The sequence below is a fragment of the Pinus tabuliformis genome, chromosome 7 (genome assembly GCF_031772625.1).
Source record: "Pinus tabuliformis cultivar Carrire ecotype Pingquan chromosome 7, CPIR1, whole genome shotgun sequence".
Lineage (NCBI taxonomy): Eukaryota > Viridiplantae > Streptophyta > Pinopsida > Pinales > Pinaceae > Pinus > Pinus tabuliformis.
The window spans coordinates 1,835,689,590-1,835,707,081 of NC_142293.1; positions in this window are offsets into that span (position 1 = coordinate 1,835,689,590).

Below are 17,492 nucleotides of genomic sequence, written 5' to 3' on the forward strand. Positions count from 1 at the left end.
TTTTTAGCAGTCATTTACGCTATTAATAAATTTCTACATTACATTACTAGTTATCCTACTTTTGTTCATACTGACCACTCAACTATTAAGTATTTAATGAACAAATCTGTCACAAAAGCTCGAGTTACCAGGTGGTTATTGTTATTACAAAAATTTGATATTACAATTGTAGATCGACTAGGTAAAGAAAATGTAGTTGATGATTTCCTTTCTCAGATAAAAACTGATGATAATACTCCAGTAGATGATTCCTTTCCTGATGAATACTTGTTTACAATAACTGATCACTCACCTTGGTATGTAGACATTGCCAATTATTTTGTTGCAGGGAAATTACCATCACACCTATCACACTGGGAGAAAAGAAAGATCATTCAACAAAGTGCTCGATATAGCTAGATAAATGGGTGTCTTTTTCGTACAGGACTTGATCAGGAAATTTGAAGATGCATTAGATAAGTTGAGGTTTATAATATACTGAAGGCTTGTCATGATGGCCCTTGTGGAGGACATTTTGTTGATAAGAGAATAACACATAAAATTCTCAAGATGGGTTATTATTGGCCCTCACTTTTTAAGGATGCAAAGAAATATGTCAAGGACTATAATAGCTGTCAGAGAATGGGTCAACCTAATCATAGAGATGAAATGCCACTAAACCCCTAGGTAATACTTGAACCTTTTGAAAGATGGGCTCTAGACTTTATAGGACCCATCAATCCTCCATCCAGTCAAAGAGTTTATATATTGGTTTGTATAGATTATATGACCAAATGGTAGGAAGCGAAGGCACTTATTAGAGCTAATGAGGAATCTCTTTTAACCTTTCTATTTGAAGATTTTTTTTTTAGGTTTGGCATGCCTAGAGAACTAGTCATAGATGGATGACCTCCTTTCAATTCTCACGGTTTTAAAGCCATGCTTCAAAAATATCATATCAATCATAAAATGACTACACCTTACCACCCCCAAGCTAATGGTCAGGTGGAAAGTACAAATAAAGTCATAGAGGCCATTTTAACAAAAATAGTGAAGGAGAATATGAAGGATTGGTCCCAAAGGCTGCCTGAGGCTTTATGGGCTTACAAAACTACGTGGAGGAACACTACAGGTTTTTCACCCTATGAATTGGTTTATGGTGAAAGTGTCATTTTTCCTATGGAATTTGAAATTAAAACCTTAAGAACTGCTTTAGTTGTTAACCTTGATTTGACTAATGCATAGACAGCTAGGTTGCAGCAGCTTCAGGAATTGGATGAAAAGAGATCGGATGCCATCCATCAAACAACTATGATTCAACAACAAAGAACCGGGTGGCATGATAAAACCATTAAGCATAAGCAATTCCAAAAAGGTAATTGGGCTCTATTGTATGATTCCTGCTTTAAAAATTTTCAAGGAGAATTGCGAACAAGGTGGCTGGGACCTTATGAGATAGATACTGTTTTTCCCAATGGAACACTAAGGCTCCTAACAATTGATGATTCTAGAACACCATTGTTAGTGAATGGGTATCGGCTCCGTCCATACCAACTGTTAGGTTCCTATACCAATAGGTTTCATTTTTCATGATTGACTATGGAAAAGCCAAATATGTTCATCCTTTTATGCTGCAAAGGTTCCATATTTTGTAAAAAATGAAGAAAATTAAAAAAAAATGAAAAGAGGGTGTGCCCTAAAAGAAAAATCAAAGGGCAAAAAGAGTAAATTGGTCAAAAAAAATAATAGAAATGAACCCCAAACCAAAAGACCAGGAAAGTGGCCAGTCAAAATGCCACTGCTATCTTATTTGCAAGTTCACAATGTGCAAATATTGTTGTTTATCACACTTGATGGATGGCCCAACAGTTTAATCTGGACCACTCCATATTTAAATTTGTTGTTGTAGAATAGAGAATGAAGGTCTATCCAAATAGTTCAAGCTTGGCAGATGAGTACATAGGTAGAGAAATTGAGGAGCCCAACTGCTTAATCTGGGCCCTTGGAAGAGATAAGGGTAGATTTAGATAGGAGGGCAGTCAAAAGAAAAGAGGAAAATCAGGGTTTGCTAGTCCAAATGCACCCAATCTAAAGGAAGAAAAAATGCTAGGTGTATTCGGCTGGGTAGGCAGTTTGAGGTTGCAAAAGAAAGGTTATGATCATTTTTTGCCTTGTCAAAAAGGACTCATCTCATCAATGACACTAGTACCATGGAAAAGTGATTGCAGAACAGTGGAAGCATGACTAATTTCCCCCATCACTACCCCAGAAATCTTTATTAACATCCCCTCAAGGACCTTGGGATCTACCCAATAGTCCTGTTTCAATTCATTTTATGAGAAATGCTAAGTTAAACTCTGAGTTTAGTTAGTGAAAAGAAGCCACATTTCTTGTGTAAAAATCATCATTCCATAGTCCTTTCATTTCCCTATGCCTAAGTTTTCACTCTATAAACTTAGCATTTATTCATGCATTTTCATTCTATAAAGTCATATTAACTTTTAACTTTATTATTCAGCTCCCTCAATCATTTTCCCACCCCTATTCTACAAAAAACTATATAAAAACGCAAAAAAAAAAATACTAAATACCCTTTCCCTTGGCAACTGTAGCCATACAATACAATGTTTGGGGAATATTAAGTTCATTTGGGACTTTATATTAGCCCTTCCACGTTCATAAGACCTTTGGGGTTTATTTAACTTCAGGTTAAAATAATAACCGTGCAAATCCCCTCCCACATAAACTATACCTTATTACCCTCCGCGCTTGTATATATCGCATTTCGTTTAAACATCTGGTTAAACGAATAACCATGCCCATCAGCATGACCACATAAAACCCACATAACCAAAATTTCTGAACCCTAGCGCATTATTAAAACATTTAAATATGGCGCGGGCCCCCCTCATTTCAAATCCCGCAGCTTTAAACACCCGTCCATCGTCCGATCCTGCGCCGTAGATCTGACGGTTGGCGGTGATATCGCAAGCCCCGATCTGCCGAAGGTTAGCGTCTGGGGGATGGGTGGTATTGCTTCTGTACCCTCGCCATGCGTCAATCTCTCGGCGTGATCGGAGCCCTCCCCTACAAAACCACCCTGGGCCAAAGGCGGTGCGGGGAAAACCTCTTATCGCCCGCCACTTGCTCCCTGACGTCAGGGCCACGTCACCATGTGACGTCGCGTCGACGTTGGCCCCCCACTCCTCTGTAGTACTGCCACATCACCTACTGACATCACCGCCCCACCAACGTGTCGTGCGCCACGTCACCATACACATCAGCTGCCACATCACCCTTCGTACCCGCTACGCACCAAAATTATGTCAAGATGACATCATCCCAAAAAGCGCCAAAAAGCGCTAAAATGTCCAAATTTGGTTAAAAATCGCGAAAGTGACTGTTTTGTTTTATTTCTATTGGTTTGTTGGTAAAAGGCTCTACATGCGATTTACTATCAATTCGCCACCATAGCTGCTTAATCCATCACCTGTTGAAAGTGACTCCACAGCGCGTTCCCCAGCTTGGCCTGCAGTCCAGGTTATGCATCTACCACTCGTTTTAAACAGGTATTTACCCATTTGACCCCAAAACCCCTGCATTTCCAGTTTTTTCTCCGTCTTTGAACCTGTAAAACCAAAAAGTCACATAAATCAAGTTTCCATCCCTTGCCAGATCTACTGTCACCATCCCTGCTTAATATCCTTTCCACAAGCGGCCAATTTCACCCACTTTCACGGTAAACCACACTCTTAAAACAAGAATGCGGTCCCGCACCTGAACCTGCACATTATATCTGTTGAGCTTGGCCGGTTTACCAAAAATTCTCCCCAAATTCCACTTCCCTCTACAAAGTTTCGCTCTTTTGGCTAAAACTCAAGGCCATTTCCTCTGCATTTTACTCACATAGCCTGTAAATCTTGCAAATTCAGTCAAAAAACCCTGTCTAAACTCTGAAATTTTTTTCTTTGACCATAAATTTTACACAGTGAGGGCAATCCTAGATAAGCTCATTCTACAGCTCCCTGACAAAGCTTCACAGGCAATTTTTACTGTTCTGTTGTTGCACAAGTCCAAATTTCAAATACAAAAATAGATAATTTGAAGATGGCCACTCGAGCAGCCTTGAACATCACTCCTCTCAATGCACCCCACAAGGAACTTGAAGCATTACCTTTGGCTGATAGGGACCACTTAATTCAAGACTTGGTTGGTGACAAAAACCACATGCAGACCTTCTGTCAGCTGAGGAACAATTATTTGAACAACAATGACATTTATGTCATTTTCAAATCAAACTTAACCATCTACTTCCTCCCTTCTGTTGATGTCTTCCTTGAAATTATTCGCCTCTGCTGTGAAAACTATGAGCCAAGTCAAAGGGTAGTCAAGTCTCCATCTGGGAGCATTCTCTTCCAAATAACTCCTGAATCAATCAACCAATTGCTAAATTTCAAGAAAACATAGCTTCTGGTCCCTCTCTCTATAAAATTCCTGCTTGATGAAGGTCCTAAACTCTCCAGCTCAGAGATAACCCGAATTGCCAAAGTATTCATGAGAGCAGATCGCCAGCCAACAGGGCCACCTCCTTTTCTCTATATAGATTTCAATGAAACGGAAAATTACTAGTAGAGATGATATCTTATGTGTTGGGTTTAAAAACAAGTGAACATATTGATCATATTATATTGATCTTACTGTTTGCATTTACCCCAGGACATCCCCCTACTGTCAAATACAACTATGCCAAATTTATTGCCAATAAGATACATGACCAACTGCTGAAGCTGGATAGGGAGGGAGTCTTCAAATATTCATCCTATATCTATCATTTGTTCATGTATTATCAGCCAGACTACTTCCAATGCCCCATTAAAAGATTGGACTCTAAAGGAGAAAAGAGGTTTGTGATTTTTTGGACCTCAGTCTTTCATGAAGTCCACAACTCCCCCTACTCTTACTGTGAGTTTATTGACCTGTTTGTCTATCCAGTCTCTTGTCTCCTAATGAGAACTCCTCCTGCTAGGCTATCCTATGACATGCAAAAAATATTGCAGCTTTCAAAGAACTACAAAATAGGTGACTGGTACTTTTACCAAAATCACACTGTCATTAGGATGTATGGCTGTGAGCTCTGTCCCTACAGGCTGCCAAGATATGTGCCAATGAGACTGTTTGCCTTGGAATATTACAGGCAACTCATCAATTCAGATTTAACTCATTTTCATAGTGCCAAGAAAAAGGCTCACTTGAAATTCAAAGACCAACTAGGCCCCTTTGTCATGAACAAAAAAGAAGGGTGGCAAGATGTTGACCAAATATTGGGGGAGAAACTCAAGTTAAAGAGAAGTTTTTGGTGGGTACCTTATGACCCATATGGCTTTATCAATGCTAGAAAAATAAAATATAGACTGTCAGCCTATGAATATTGTAAAATCCCACAGATTGAACAATTTGTTAATCAAGATGAGTGGGTGCAAGGTACACTAGTTGAAGAGTTCACTCAGGAAGAAATAATGGAGCAAAATGTAAAAGATTTGGAAAAGACTCTTGACTTGGATTCTTTTGAGCATGTGACATTCAAACTGCCACAACAAGTCGGAGAAGGCACATCAACTGCTGCAGCTCAACAAGCTGCCCAAGAAAGGTCTACACCAGCAACAAGTACAACAAAAGGCAAGGAGGTAATAGATGCAGAACAAGAAATAGTGATAGAACAACCTACTACCTCAAAGGAGCAGATTCAAGGGCAAGCCCCTCCATAGCAGACTGAGGCACTATAGGGAAGAAACTACACCTGCTAGTGGGTCAACACAACAACCAGTAGCCAAAAGACAGAGAGTTGATCCCCAAGTTGAGGAAGAAATTAGTGAAGAAGTCATAGAGAGTCCGAGGAGGGAAAGAGAAACTATCCAGCAAACACCTACTAGCTCATTCCAGCAAGAGCAAGAGAGGCAACATGGTATGGAGGTGTCCTCCTCAAGGCAGCAAAGCAAGCAACTGCCTAGTATTAAAGGAACTTTCATGGAAATCAAGGCCCAAAATGAGTTGTTAAGAGTACAGTTGTATGATCAATTCCTCAAGACAACACTCTCCAAACAGTAGAGATTAATGGTAGCATATGAATTCAAGGAGGAGAAAATGATTCTAAGTCATTTCAAGCCTAAAAAACCACAGCTACAGATTACATAAAGACAAACTTAGAAGTCATTGCCAAGGACATACACTAGATGGACCAAATTGAGCTACACAAGAAAACAGGTGAAATGGTCTATGCTACACTAGCAAACAAGGCTATGTTGGCCCATCAACTGAAGGAATCATTGAAAAATACAAACACTCAATTGGATTTGGAGAGAATGTCTTCCTCGAACAAAGATAACAGAATAAAGACATTGGAGGAAATCATTGTGGAACTAGGGCATGATCCTAAGAAGGATGCCAAAGGCATCCAAGCCCTCATAAAGAAAAAAGAAGAAGATATTGCTACACTCAGAAAACAATTGAGGTTACCTGTAACCATGTACCCTCAAACTACTGAACTTGTACAAGAAAAGGAAGGTGAAGATACAATGGATTTGCTCATGAGGATGAATCAAAGGATAATTCAAATGGAGGAAGAGCTGGATAAAGCATTGCAAGGAAACCAGGGAGAGTCGACCTCCCAGCCACTGGTAACAGCTCCAACGGTCACCACTACCCTTCCTACAGCAGCAGCACCAATTCCTCCCGTCATTGCAGCATTAGCAATAGCTACATCAACTACAGATGCTACAGCAACAGCAGCAATAACAACACTTGAAGCTAGCATGAGTATGGAAGAAATGATGAAAGCAGTCAAAGAGATAGAAGTTTAGGTGACAGAGGTGAAAGAGGCCAAAGAAAAGTTGGCCAAGCTGGAGGCAATCTATGACAAGTCCAAGATGACAGTGGCTGAGAAACAAAGGGAAATAAAAGCCTTGGACAACAAAATAAAAGCCTTATAGAAGAAGCTTACTCTAAACAAAACTCTAGCTGAAATCAAGAAAATTTTGTGGGTCAAAATTGGCCAGTCAATCACTGACCAATGGCAATCAATTCAGACCATACATGAATAAATATAATTAATAGGCTTAGCTCAATTTGAGAATCAAAGGCCAGAGCATCATTAGGAAATATGCCTGAGCAAGCCAATAGAATGATTCAATTCTTGAACACTCATACCAAAGAGCAGCTGGTAGCTCTGGATATCAGTAGCAAGACAAATATTATTCTGGCAATGAAAAAGGTGCTGACCCTGAGAAATTTTGTGCAGACTCTAGAAAGAAAGTGCCAGGAAATGCAAGCAGAAATAAATGACTTTAAACTAAAGATTGTAGCATTGCAAAGAAAAGGGTTACCTAGCTTATTGACCAATAGTGGCAGACTACTAACCTGTGAACAGTATACTACCAGAATGCATAACTATGTTTCCAATCAGATTACAACATCCTCAAGTATCTCAGAAGAAACAGGACCTCCCTCTGGACAGAGTCTTTATGAAAAGTTATAAAATCTGTTCTACATTGAACATGAGACAAATCACCTGTTTGAGGTTTAGCTCAACTTTTACAAATATACTGAAGCTAATGAAACACTGATTAAAATACAAAGACATCAGCTGCCTCCAGAGGATTGGTGGCAGGCAATGATGGAAATTCTACCCAAGTAATTTGATTTCTATTCCATTTTGAGTCAGCAATAGGTCAACAACTCCACATACACAGGCCACTTGCCAAAGTGTAAAAACAATAGAAAGAGGAAGTCATATTGAAACTGCAGTTCGTTAAAGACAAAATCAAGCACTGGTGGCAACAAAACAAAAAACACATGAACGCAGAGTAAAGATGCAGCTCCAGTCGTCTCACTCAGCCCAAAAAGTCAAAAATATCTGACAGACTAAACCGTCAGCACACCAACAATTACTGTAGTATTTATTTCTCTCATTTACTTCTTTTGAAGAGTTGGTGAAGAAAGTTATTGCCTGGAGACTTATCTACAATATATTTTCTATATCATTTTTGTTTTAAATACCCCCCCATAGAATTTATTTGGAGTTGGTGATTTTCTCTCTGGACTGCGCTATAAATTCTGAGACTGTTTTAATACAAAAGCTATTGAATTTCACTGTCGCTGACCATTTGGATGTGGATTTGATGTTATGGGACCTACTACAGAATTCTTGTGTCATTCCATGGATCAATAAGTTATTCTAAACTGTGTTTTTTGTTTTCCGTGTTTGAAAATTTCACATATGTTCCATGATCTTGGTAACAGAGAAGAAGAATAGCCCAGGATTTGTTTAAATGCACCCTGTGTTCAATCTCTGCTATTTATTATGTTTTCTTCAGGATTAGTCATAAATATGAATTCTTAGCTGCTCATGTTTGCACTGATTCTTTCACTTTGAATATTACCTAGGAATTCTTTATTGCTCCTTGATAATATTCATGCACTTTCCCTCTACCAGCATAATGAAAGATTCTTGATTGCCTTTCATTCCCTGACTTCATTCCATCAATTTCCAGATTTGAAAATTGTTCCAAGACTGCCTATCTTGCTCTGTAGCATTACCATTTACCCAAGAAACACTTTCAGCAGTACACCATCATTGACTCCATTGCCCAATGGAATAGACTATTTTGGACTTGCATCTCAGCTCTGTCTGAAATCACCATCCAACAAATTAAAAAAAAAAACTCTGCGCATCATAACTAGACTAAAATACTCCAAAAAAAAGCTAAACTACAAAGGGAGAGCCCTCTCTGATTGCATGTAGGCTAGAACCTGCAGCTAAAAGATTGGTTAGTGGTTACCTCGGTCGTATTCCCTCTTGGAGGTAGGGAACAACCTGAGTGATAAAATCATTGGCGACTCTGTTGGGGAATCTGAATGGCTATTTGCAACTGCTGTCTATTTTCTAAAGCTACACATGGAGCCTGAAGTTAGCCATGTAGCCTTTGAAACTATCTTTGCTCTACATTTGCAGGAGTAAATAAAAGCTACTTCAGTCAATCTCCAGTATAGTTTTAGGCTCTAAACAGCTTTTCCAAAGATTTGATCAGTTTCCTCTGTTTCGACATATTCAAAGGAAAGCCCAAAGCCTCCTATATTTCAAAAGAAACTCTTGTAAAATATTGTAAAACACTGTGATCTTAAACATTCCCAGAAAATACCAAAAAAAAGTTTAGAAGCTGGCTCCATAGAAGAAAACCCGGTACACCAGGTCAAACCCTGACCCGGATCCTCCAGCTGTTTTTGAAAATCCAAACTTAATTTCTAAGACCATTAGAAAACAAGAAAAAACAGAAAATTCTGCTAATTTAAACCTTGAATCAGTTCGGCAGAATTATATCCCAACTCCTGCTAAAGTGTTAGTCCGTCCTCACATTACTACTACTTCTCCTACTTCTTCATCCACCTCTCAAAGAACTTTCTCCACACCACCATCCATTGCACATATTTCTACCGCTATCCATGTTGTTCCATCTCTCCTATTTCTTCCTATTGCCCCATTTATCCCTGTAAATATGGAAAACCATTATGCTCCTCTTCAGTTGCCTGGAAATCCAGGGGCTATGCCTCAGGATTATTAGAGCAAAATCACATATTTTGATGGTACTAGCTCCTATACAGCCCAGCAACACACTAAGAAAATGCAAGATTATTTTGAGAATTATGAAATTGATGATGATGATGTGAGAATGAGAATCTTTGTCCAGAGTCTAACTGGTGATGTAAGGATTTGGTTTAGAGCACTTGCTGCAAATTCTATAGCTGATTTAGAAGCTCTTTATCAATCCTTTTTAAACAGATGGGAAAAGAAGAAAGACCCCTTACACATTTTAAGAGAATATGACAATTTGAAAAGAGGCCCACAAGAAACCATCCAAGACTATTGTGCCAGATTCAATAATTTCTATAATGCTATTCCTCAAAACCTTAGACCTCCACATGATTTAGCTTTGATCAAATTCGCTGATGGATTTGATTCTGACATGGCATATCAACTGAGGGAAAGAGCCCCTCCAAACTTAGCAGACATGCAAAATATAGTTGTTAGTGTGGAGGAAAACCTGATTACTAAACGAAATTGGGCAAGAGCTGAAAGGAGAACAAATTTCAAAGAAGAGCCTTCAACATTTGAACAAAAAATGGATGCAATCATCAAAGGTATGGACAAACTTGGGGTTAGGGTGGAAACCATTGAAAGAAAATCATCATGGGAAGGTAAACCAAGTAGCACTGCAACAAACCCAAACTTTAGAAAAAATCAAAATTAAAATGTTGGAAGGGCTGCCCCTGACCAGAACATCAGACCTCCATTTCAAGAGAACTATGCCAAGGCCTCAACATCTAGTGAACCAACAGAGGACCCACAAATCAACTTAATGGGATTGAACAGTGAGCAACAAATCTTCTTAACCCAAGATGATCAAGAAGCTCATAATTTTAACCAATTTCAAACCAAGTTCGGAGAGTCATTTGATTTCAGAGAAAGTTATGATGCAGTGGTCTATGAGGTTCATAAACAGTACAAATTAAGAAGCAGAACCATAGATGTGCCTGAACCTACCAAGTTGAAGGATACCAAGCAGCCAAAGAAAACGAAAGATAAATTTGTCCTGATAGAACCCTCTACTAAAACAGACCTAGACCCAAAGAAAGTCACTGTGGAAGACATATCAGACCTACAACCCTCAAAAAATCAGCCACACACATCCCATTCTTCAATAGAAAATCTAAACTGTTCTCCTGAAAATAAATTCAAATCACATGTACCTCAAAACAACACTCTTGATCGAGAGTAAATCACTAAAAATCCAGCTGAAAAGGAAAAGTTTGCTGTCCACAATACAAAAATTCAGATATAAAAACCTTTTAACTTAGAAACAAAAATTGGCAAGCTGAAAATAACTATCCCTCTCTTTGAATTGGCCAAACATGAAGTTTACAGACAGAAAATCAATAGGTCACTACAAATACCAGAGAATAGGGATGCAGTCAACGTTCTTGATGATCAACCAGAGTTAATTTTCGGTCCCGAAGTCAATGGTAAAACAGTGGATGGAGGGGTTCCTCCATTCTATGTGAGCTTAAACATTCATGACAAAGTACTGCATAATGCAATGTTTGATTCAGGAGCTTCCCATAACCTAATGCCTAAATCTGTGATGGAAAGAATGGATCTGGACATCACAAGGCCCTACAAAGACTTGTTCTCATTTGATTCCAGCCAGGTCAGGTATCTAGGCCTAATTAAAGATCTTTGTGTATCGTTGGTCCAATATCCAACTAAAACAATATTGATGGATGTGGTGGTAGCTGATATCCCACCTAAGTATGGCATGCTTCTATCCAGATCTTGGGGTGCAAAACTCCAAGGATTTTTACAACTAGATATGTCCTACGCCACCATTTCAGTCTTTGGACAGCCAAAGAGATTGTACCAGGAAGCACTAATGAAATATGTGGTTAGCAGTCAAGAAAAACCCTAAAACTTCCCCATCTATTTTATGCATTCCGATATGGATTCATTCATTTTGTATAATGTTGGGATGTGTCCCAAAATTGATGTCAAACTCCTAGAAGCAGCACAAACACAAAGCATAGAGGAACAGTCTAATGCCCAAGATCAAAAAATCATTGATATGATTGATACAAAAAATGAAAATGACATATCATATGAGTTACAAGAACCAAATCTGCCCACTGAACAAACTTCCAAAACTCTTAAGGCTAGTCATAACCAAGAAATCTTATGGTACTTAGAGTTTGATGGCTCGGTAAATGAATTAGGAGCAGGGGCAGGGGTCTGGACACACAATATGCAAAATGACCAAGCTGAAGGTCATGCATATAGGTTAAATTTTAGATGTACAAACAATATGGCCAAGAATGAAGCCCTTTTGTTAGGATTCAAATTGATCAGAGGTCTTGGGGCAACCAAGGTTTCAATTCTAGGGGATTCATATTTGATTATACAATAGATGAAGGGAAACTTTGTTACAAATGATCTTAGGTTGAGAGCTTACAGAGGGGCAGCAATTGAAATACTTAAAACCTTCTCAGAATCTCAGCTCACCGAAATTCCTAGAAAGCACAATTTACATGCACATAGCTTGGCAACTTTTGCCAGCACTTGCAAGCTACATTTTGAGCCCAACCACCACTTCACTGCTGAAATCAAACACAGACCTGTTGTCCCAGATAATGTCAAAAATTGGCAGGTCTTTGAAAATGATACACACATAAATAATTTCCTCAATTTGAAAGAGGAATTCTCAAGTATAAACATTGACACAAGCACCATGGATGATCAACAGTAGATAGACAAAACTGAGCAAACTATCTCAGTTGAGATAGCAAATCTGATTTTGCACCCAACAACGTTTGATGACAAAGATTTACAAGAACTGAAGCAAATAGACCTTGATGAATTGGCTGAGGCAGAATCTGAAGTAATTGAACTAAAGGATAATTTTCTGCCTACGGTCTTAACTCATTTAGAGGACATATTTGATTCAAATGACATTCCTAGAAAGCCAAAGATGCAACCACTGAATGCAGAAATTAAGGATTGCAACATTGGAACCACAGAAAATTCCAAAATGGTAAAACTCTCCAAAGCGTTGCTGGCTGGTCAAAAGCTAAAATACATTGAGTTGTTTAAGGAGTTCAAGGATGTCTTTGCCTAGAGTTATGAGGACCTCAAGTCCTATGATACTTCGGTCATCCAACATACTATACCCTTGAAAGAGAATCAAAAACCTTTTAAACAAAAGCTTAGAAGGGTGAATCCTTTCCTCCTCCCCCTGATTGAAAAGGAAGTTAAAAGAATGTATGAAGCTAGAATCATTGCACCTATTAGGTTCTCACAATGGATTTCAAATCTAGTGCCTACTAGGAAGAAAACCAGAGAGATAAGACTATGTGTTGACCTAAGAAATTTGAATAAAGTCTCCCTCAAAGACCACTACCCCTTACCAAAAATGGATCATATCCTACAAAGGGTAGTGGGAGCTTCTAGGATTTCATTGCTAGATGGATTCTCAGGATCCAATCAGATTTTAGTGCACCCAGATGATCAAGACAAAACCGCCTTCACAACACCTTAGGGAACCTTCAAATATGTGAAAATGCCTTTTGGACTCAAAGATGCAGGGGTCACATTTCAAAGAGCAATGGACATGGCCTTTGCCAAATAAATCCATGATTTCTTAGTCATATATCTTGATGATCTCACTAATTTTTCAAAATCAAACCAAGAACATTTAGAATATTAAAGGCAAGTGTTCCTGATTTGCAGAAAATATGGCATATCATTGAACCCAAAGAAATCATTGTTTGTCCTGGAAGAAGGCAAACTCCTAGGGCATATAATTTCAAGAGATGGCATTAGAATTGACCTGGATAGAATACAAGCTGTCCTCCAAGTTCCTCATCCAAGAAACATCAAAGAACTGCAAGCTTTTTTAGGGAAGATCATTTTCCTAAGAAGGTTCATTCCTAATTTGGTCGTGCTAATAAGATTGTTGAATAATATGCTGAAGAAAGATTCTAAAGTCAAATGGACCATGGAAGCTAAACAAGCCTTTTAGTACATCAAAACAGCCTTGACAAAAACACCAGTCCTCACCAATCCCAAGTTTGATAGAGACTTCATGATTTTTTCCTTTGCATCTGAGCGTACTATTGCTACAGTCATATTGCAAAAAGATTACCAAGGGTGTGAGAAGCCCATTGCCTCTTTCAGAAAAGCACTAAGAGATGCTCCACTCAAATATCAAATCATGGAAAAATAGGCCTATGCCCTTGTAAAAGCCATCAAGGATTTTAGAGTTTATATCTTGTACTCTCATGTGATAGCCTATGTTCCAAATGGTGTGGTTAAGGACATTCTAACTCAAGAAGGAATTGAAGGTAAAAGGGCAAATGGATAACCAACATCTTAGAGTATGACATTGAAATCAAACCTACAAAACTGATAAAAGGACAAGGGCTAGCCAAATTTATGATTCAAACTAATTTCCAAGCCCTTGACATCAATGAACAGGATAACGAACAGGAGATGGTGACTCCACAGATCAGTCAAGCCTTTTTACAATCACCTTGGTATGTTGACATATGTTTTGTATTGTTAAACCTACAAGCTCCTCCAGGGTTATCCAGGACTAAAAAGGGATTCTTGAAAATGAAAGCCTCAAAGTTTTGTATCATAGGTAATGTGTTGTTTTGGAAAAATCATGAAGGTATTTTTCTTAATTGCCTTACATTAAATGAAACTGACAAAGTACTTAGGGAATTTCATGCAGGGGACTGTGGTGAGCACTTGTATTGGAAATCAACAGCTGATAAAATCCTAAGGGCTGGATTTTATTGGCCCTCCTTGTTTGCTGATGTGAAAAAATTTGTAATGTCCTACCACAAATGCCAGATCTTTGAAGGCAAGAAAAAGTTGCTTCCTTTGCCCCTCAAACCTATTTCAACTGAAAGACCATTTCAACAATGGGATTTAGATTTCATTGGTGAAATTCATCCTTCCTCTTCTGGCCAACACAAGTGGATTTTGACTACCATAGACTACTTTACCAAGTGGATAGAAGCTACCCCTTGCAGACAAGCCAATGACTCAGTCATCATGCAATTCTTAGAATCAAATATCCTTTCTATATTTGGTTGTCTAGAAAAAATTATTACTGACAATGCTGCTGCCTTTAAATCCAAAAGAATGATCAGTTTTTGCCACAAGTACCACATTACCTTGGGCCATTCCACAACCTATTACCCTCAAGGTAATGGCTTAGCTGAGTCTTCCAACAAAAGCTTAATCAACATTATAAAAAAGGTCTTAGAGGAGAACAAAAAGAATTGGCATAAAAAACTTGTAAATGCACTATGGGCAAACAGATTGACCACCAAAAGATCCATTGGAACAAGCCCATATGAATTGGTTTATGGAATGGAGGCAAGATTCCCTTCTTCTTTGGGAATACCAGTGATAAAGTTGCTGCAAGAAATACAAGCAGAACCTAATGATATTCAGAGAAGGATCAATCGAACTATTCACTTGCAGCAGACAAGAGAGGAAGTATATCAGAGAAGTCAGGTTTTATAAGAGAAGCTGAAAAAGATGTTTGATAAAACAACCAAAGCAGAGGATTTCTTCATTGGAGATAAAGTTTCAAGGTGGGACTCTAGGAGAGAAGACAAAGGAAAACATGGAAAATTTGATTTCCTATGGAAAGGACCATTTGTTATTCAGGCTGTATAAGGTAACAACACCTATTTTTTGAAGAGTTTGGATGGCACAGACGCTGAGGAAGGCCTAGTCAATGGGCGAATGCTCAAGCATTATTTTGATTCCCTATGATCAACATAACACAACTGTATATTGTACATAAATAGTTGTATTTCCACCAATTTTCATTTATAGCAATTAGATAAGGAACAAGATGCAACATATTTTGAGGAAAAATTCAAGGAATTACACCACTTTTGGTTTATATTTTGAATTCACCAGAGGAGATCAAGAAGAAAACTTGGGAATTATAAAGATGATGACAAGCACTCAGGAAAACTAGCAAAAGACAGAGCTGTAATTTTGCACATATCAGCTCATGACGATTGCACACATGCTACAAAGGTTCGAATCTTTGGTTTCCAGGAGAAGGAAGTTTTGAAATTACAGTAGCCAACTGAGAATAAGGCCATCTGACCTAGTGTTTTTTACTTTTCACTAGGAAAATCCATCCCCAAGTGGAGCCACTGTTAGGTTCCTATACCAATAGGTTTCATTTTTCATGATTGAATATGGAAAAGCCAAATATGTTCATCCTTTTATGCTGCAAAGGTTCCATATTTTGTAAAAAATGAAGAAAATTAAAAAAAATGAAAAGAGGGTGTGCCCTAAAAGAAAAGTCAAAGGGCAAAAAGAGTAAATTGGTCAGAAAAAATAATAGAAATGAACCCCAAACCAAAAGACCAAGAAAGTGGCGAGTCAAAATGCCACTGCTATCTTATTTGCAAGTTCACAATGTGCAAATATTGTTGTTTATCACACTTGATGGATGGCCCAACAGTTTAATTTGGACCACTCCATATTTAAATTTGCTGTTGTAGAATAGAGAATGAAGGTCTGTCCAAACAATTCAAGCTTGGCAGATGAGTAGATAGCTAGAGAAATTAAGGAGCCCAACTGCTTAATCGGGGCCCTTGGAAGAGATAAGGGTAGATTTAGATAGGAGGGCAGTCAAAAGAAAAGAGTAAAATAAGGGTTTGCTAGTCCAAATGCACCCAATCTAAAGGAAGAAAAAATGCTAGGTGTATTAGGCTGGGTAGGCTGTTTGAGGTTGGAGAAGCATGGTTATGATCATTTTTTGCCTTGTCAGGAAGGACTCATCTCATCAATGACACTAGTACCATGGAAAAGTGATTGCAGAACAATGGAAGCATGACTAATTTCCCCCATCATTCCCCCAGAAATCTTTTACTAACATCCCCTCAAGGACCTTGGGATTTGTCCAATAGTCCTGTTTCACTTCATTTTATGAGAAATGCTAAGTTAAACTCTGAGTTTAGTTAGTGAAAAGAAGCCACATTTCTTGTGTAAAAATCATCATTCCATACTCCTTTCATTTCCTATGCCTAAGTTTTCACTCTATAAACTTAGCATTTATTCATGCAGTTTCATTCCATAAAGTCATATTAACATTTAACTTTATTATTTAGCTCCCTCAATCATTTTCCCACCCCTATTCTACAAAAAACTATATAAAAACCCAAAAAAAAATACTAAATACCCTTTCCCTTGCCAACTATAGCCATATAATACAAAGTTTGGGGAATATTAAGTTCATTTGGGACTTTATATTAGCCCTTCCGTGTTCATAAGACCTTTTGGGTTTACTTAAATTCAGGTTAAATAAATAACCGTGCAAATCCCCTCCCACATAAACTATACCTTATTACCCTTTGCGCTTGTATCTATCGGGTTTCGTTTAAACATCTGGTTAAACGAATAACCGTGCCCACCCGCATAACCACATAAAACCCACATAACCCAAAGTTTTGAACCCTGGCGCATTATTAAAACATTTAAATATGGTGCGGGCCCCCCTCATTTCAAATGTCGCAGCTTTAAACACCCGTCCACCGTCTGATCTTGCGCCGTAGATCTGACGGCTGGCGGCGATATCGCAAGCCCCGATTTGCCGAAGGTTAGTGCCCAGGGGATGGGCGGTATTGCTACCGTGTTATAGATATTTTTGGGCCCTGAAACCCCAGGCATAAAATATCCATAAACTAAGGGCTCCTAAGTCCCTAAAAGTGTTGTTCCAACCCCTAAAGGAGCAAGGTCAACTGATTACAGCTTCTCCCAGAAGTTCTCCATGAAAAACTACTCAGAACTGGTCAAAATAGGATATTTGCACTTGCTCCATGGCCAAGGTGCGATGCATCTCACCTAAGTACACTTAGTGGGTGCGTTGCATTTC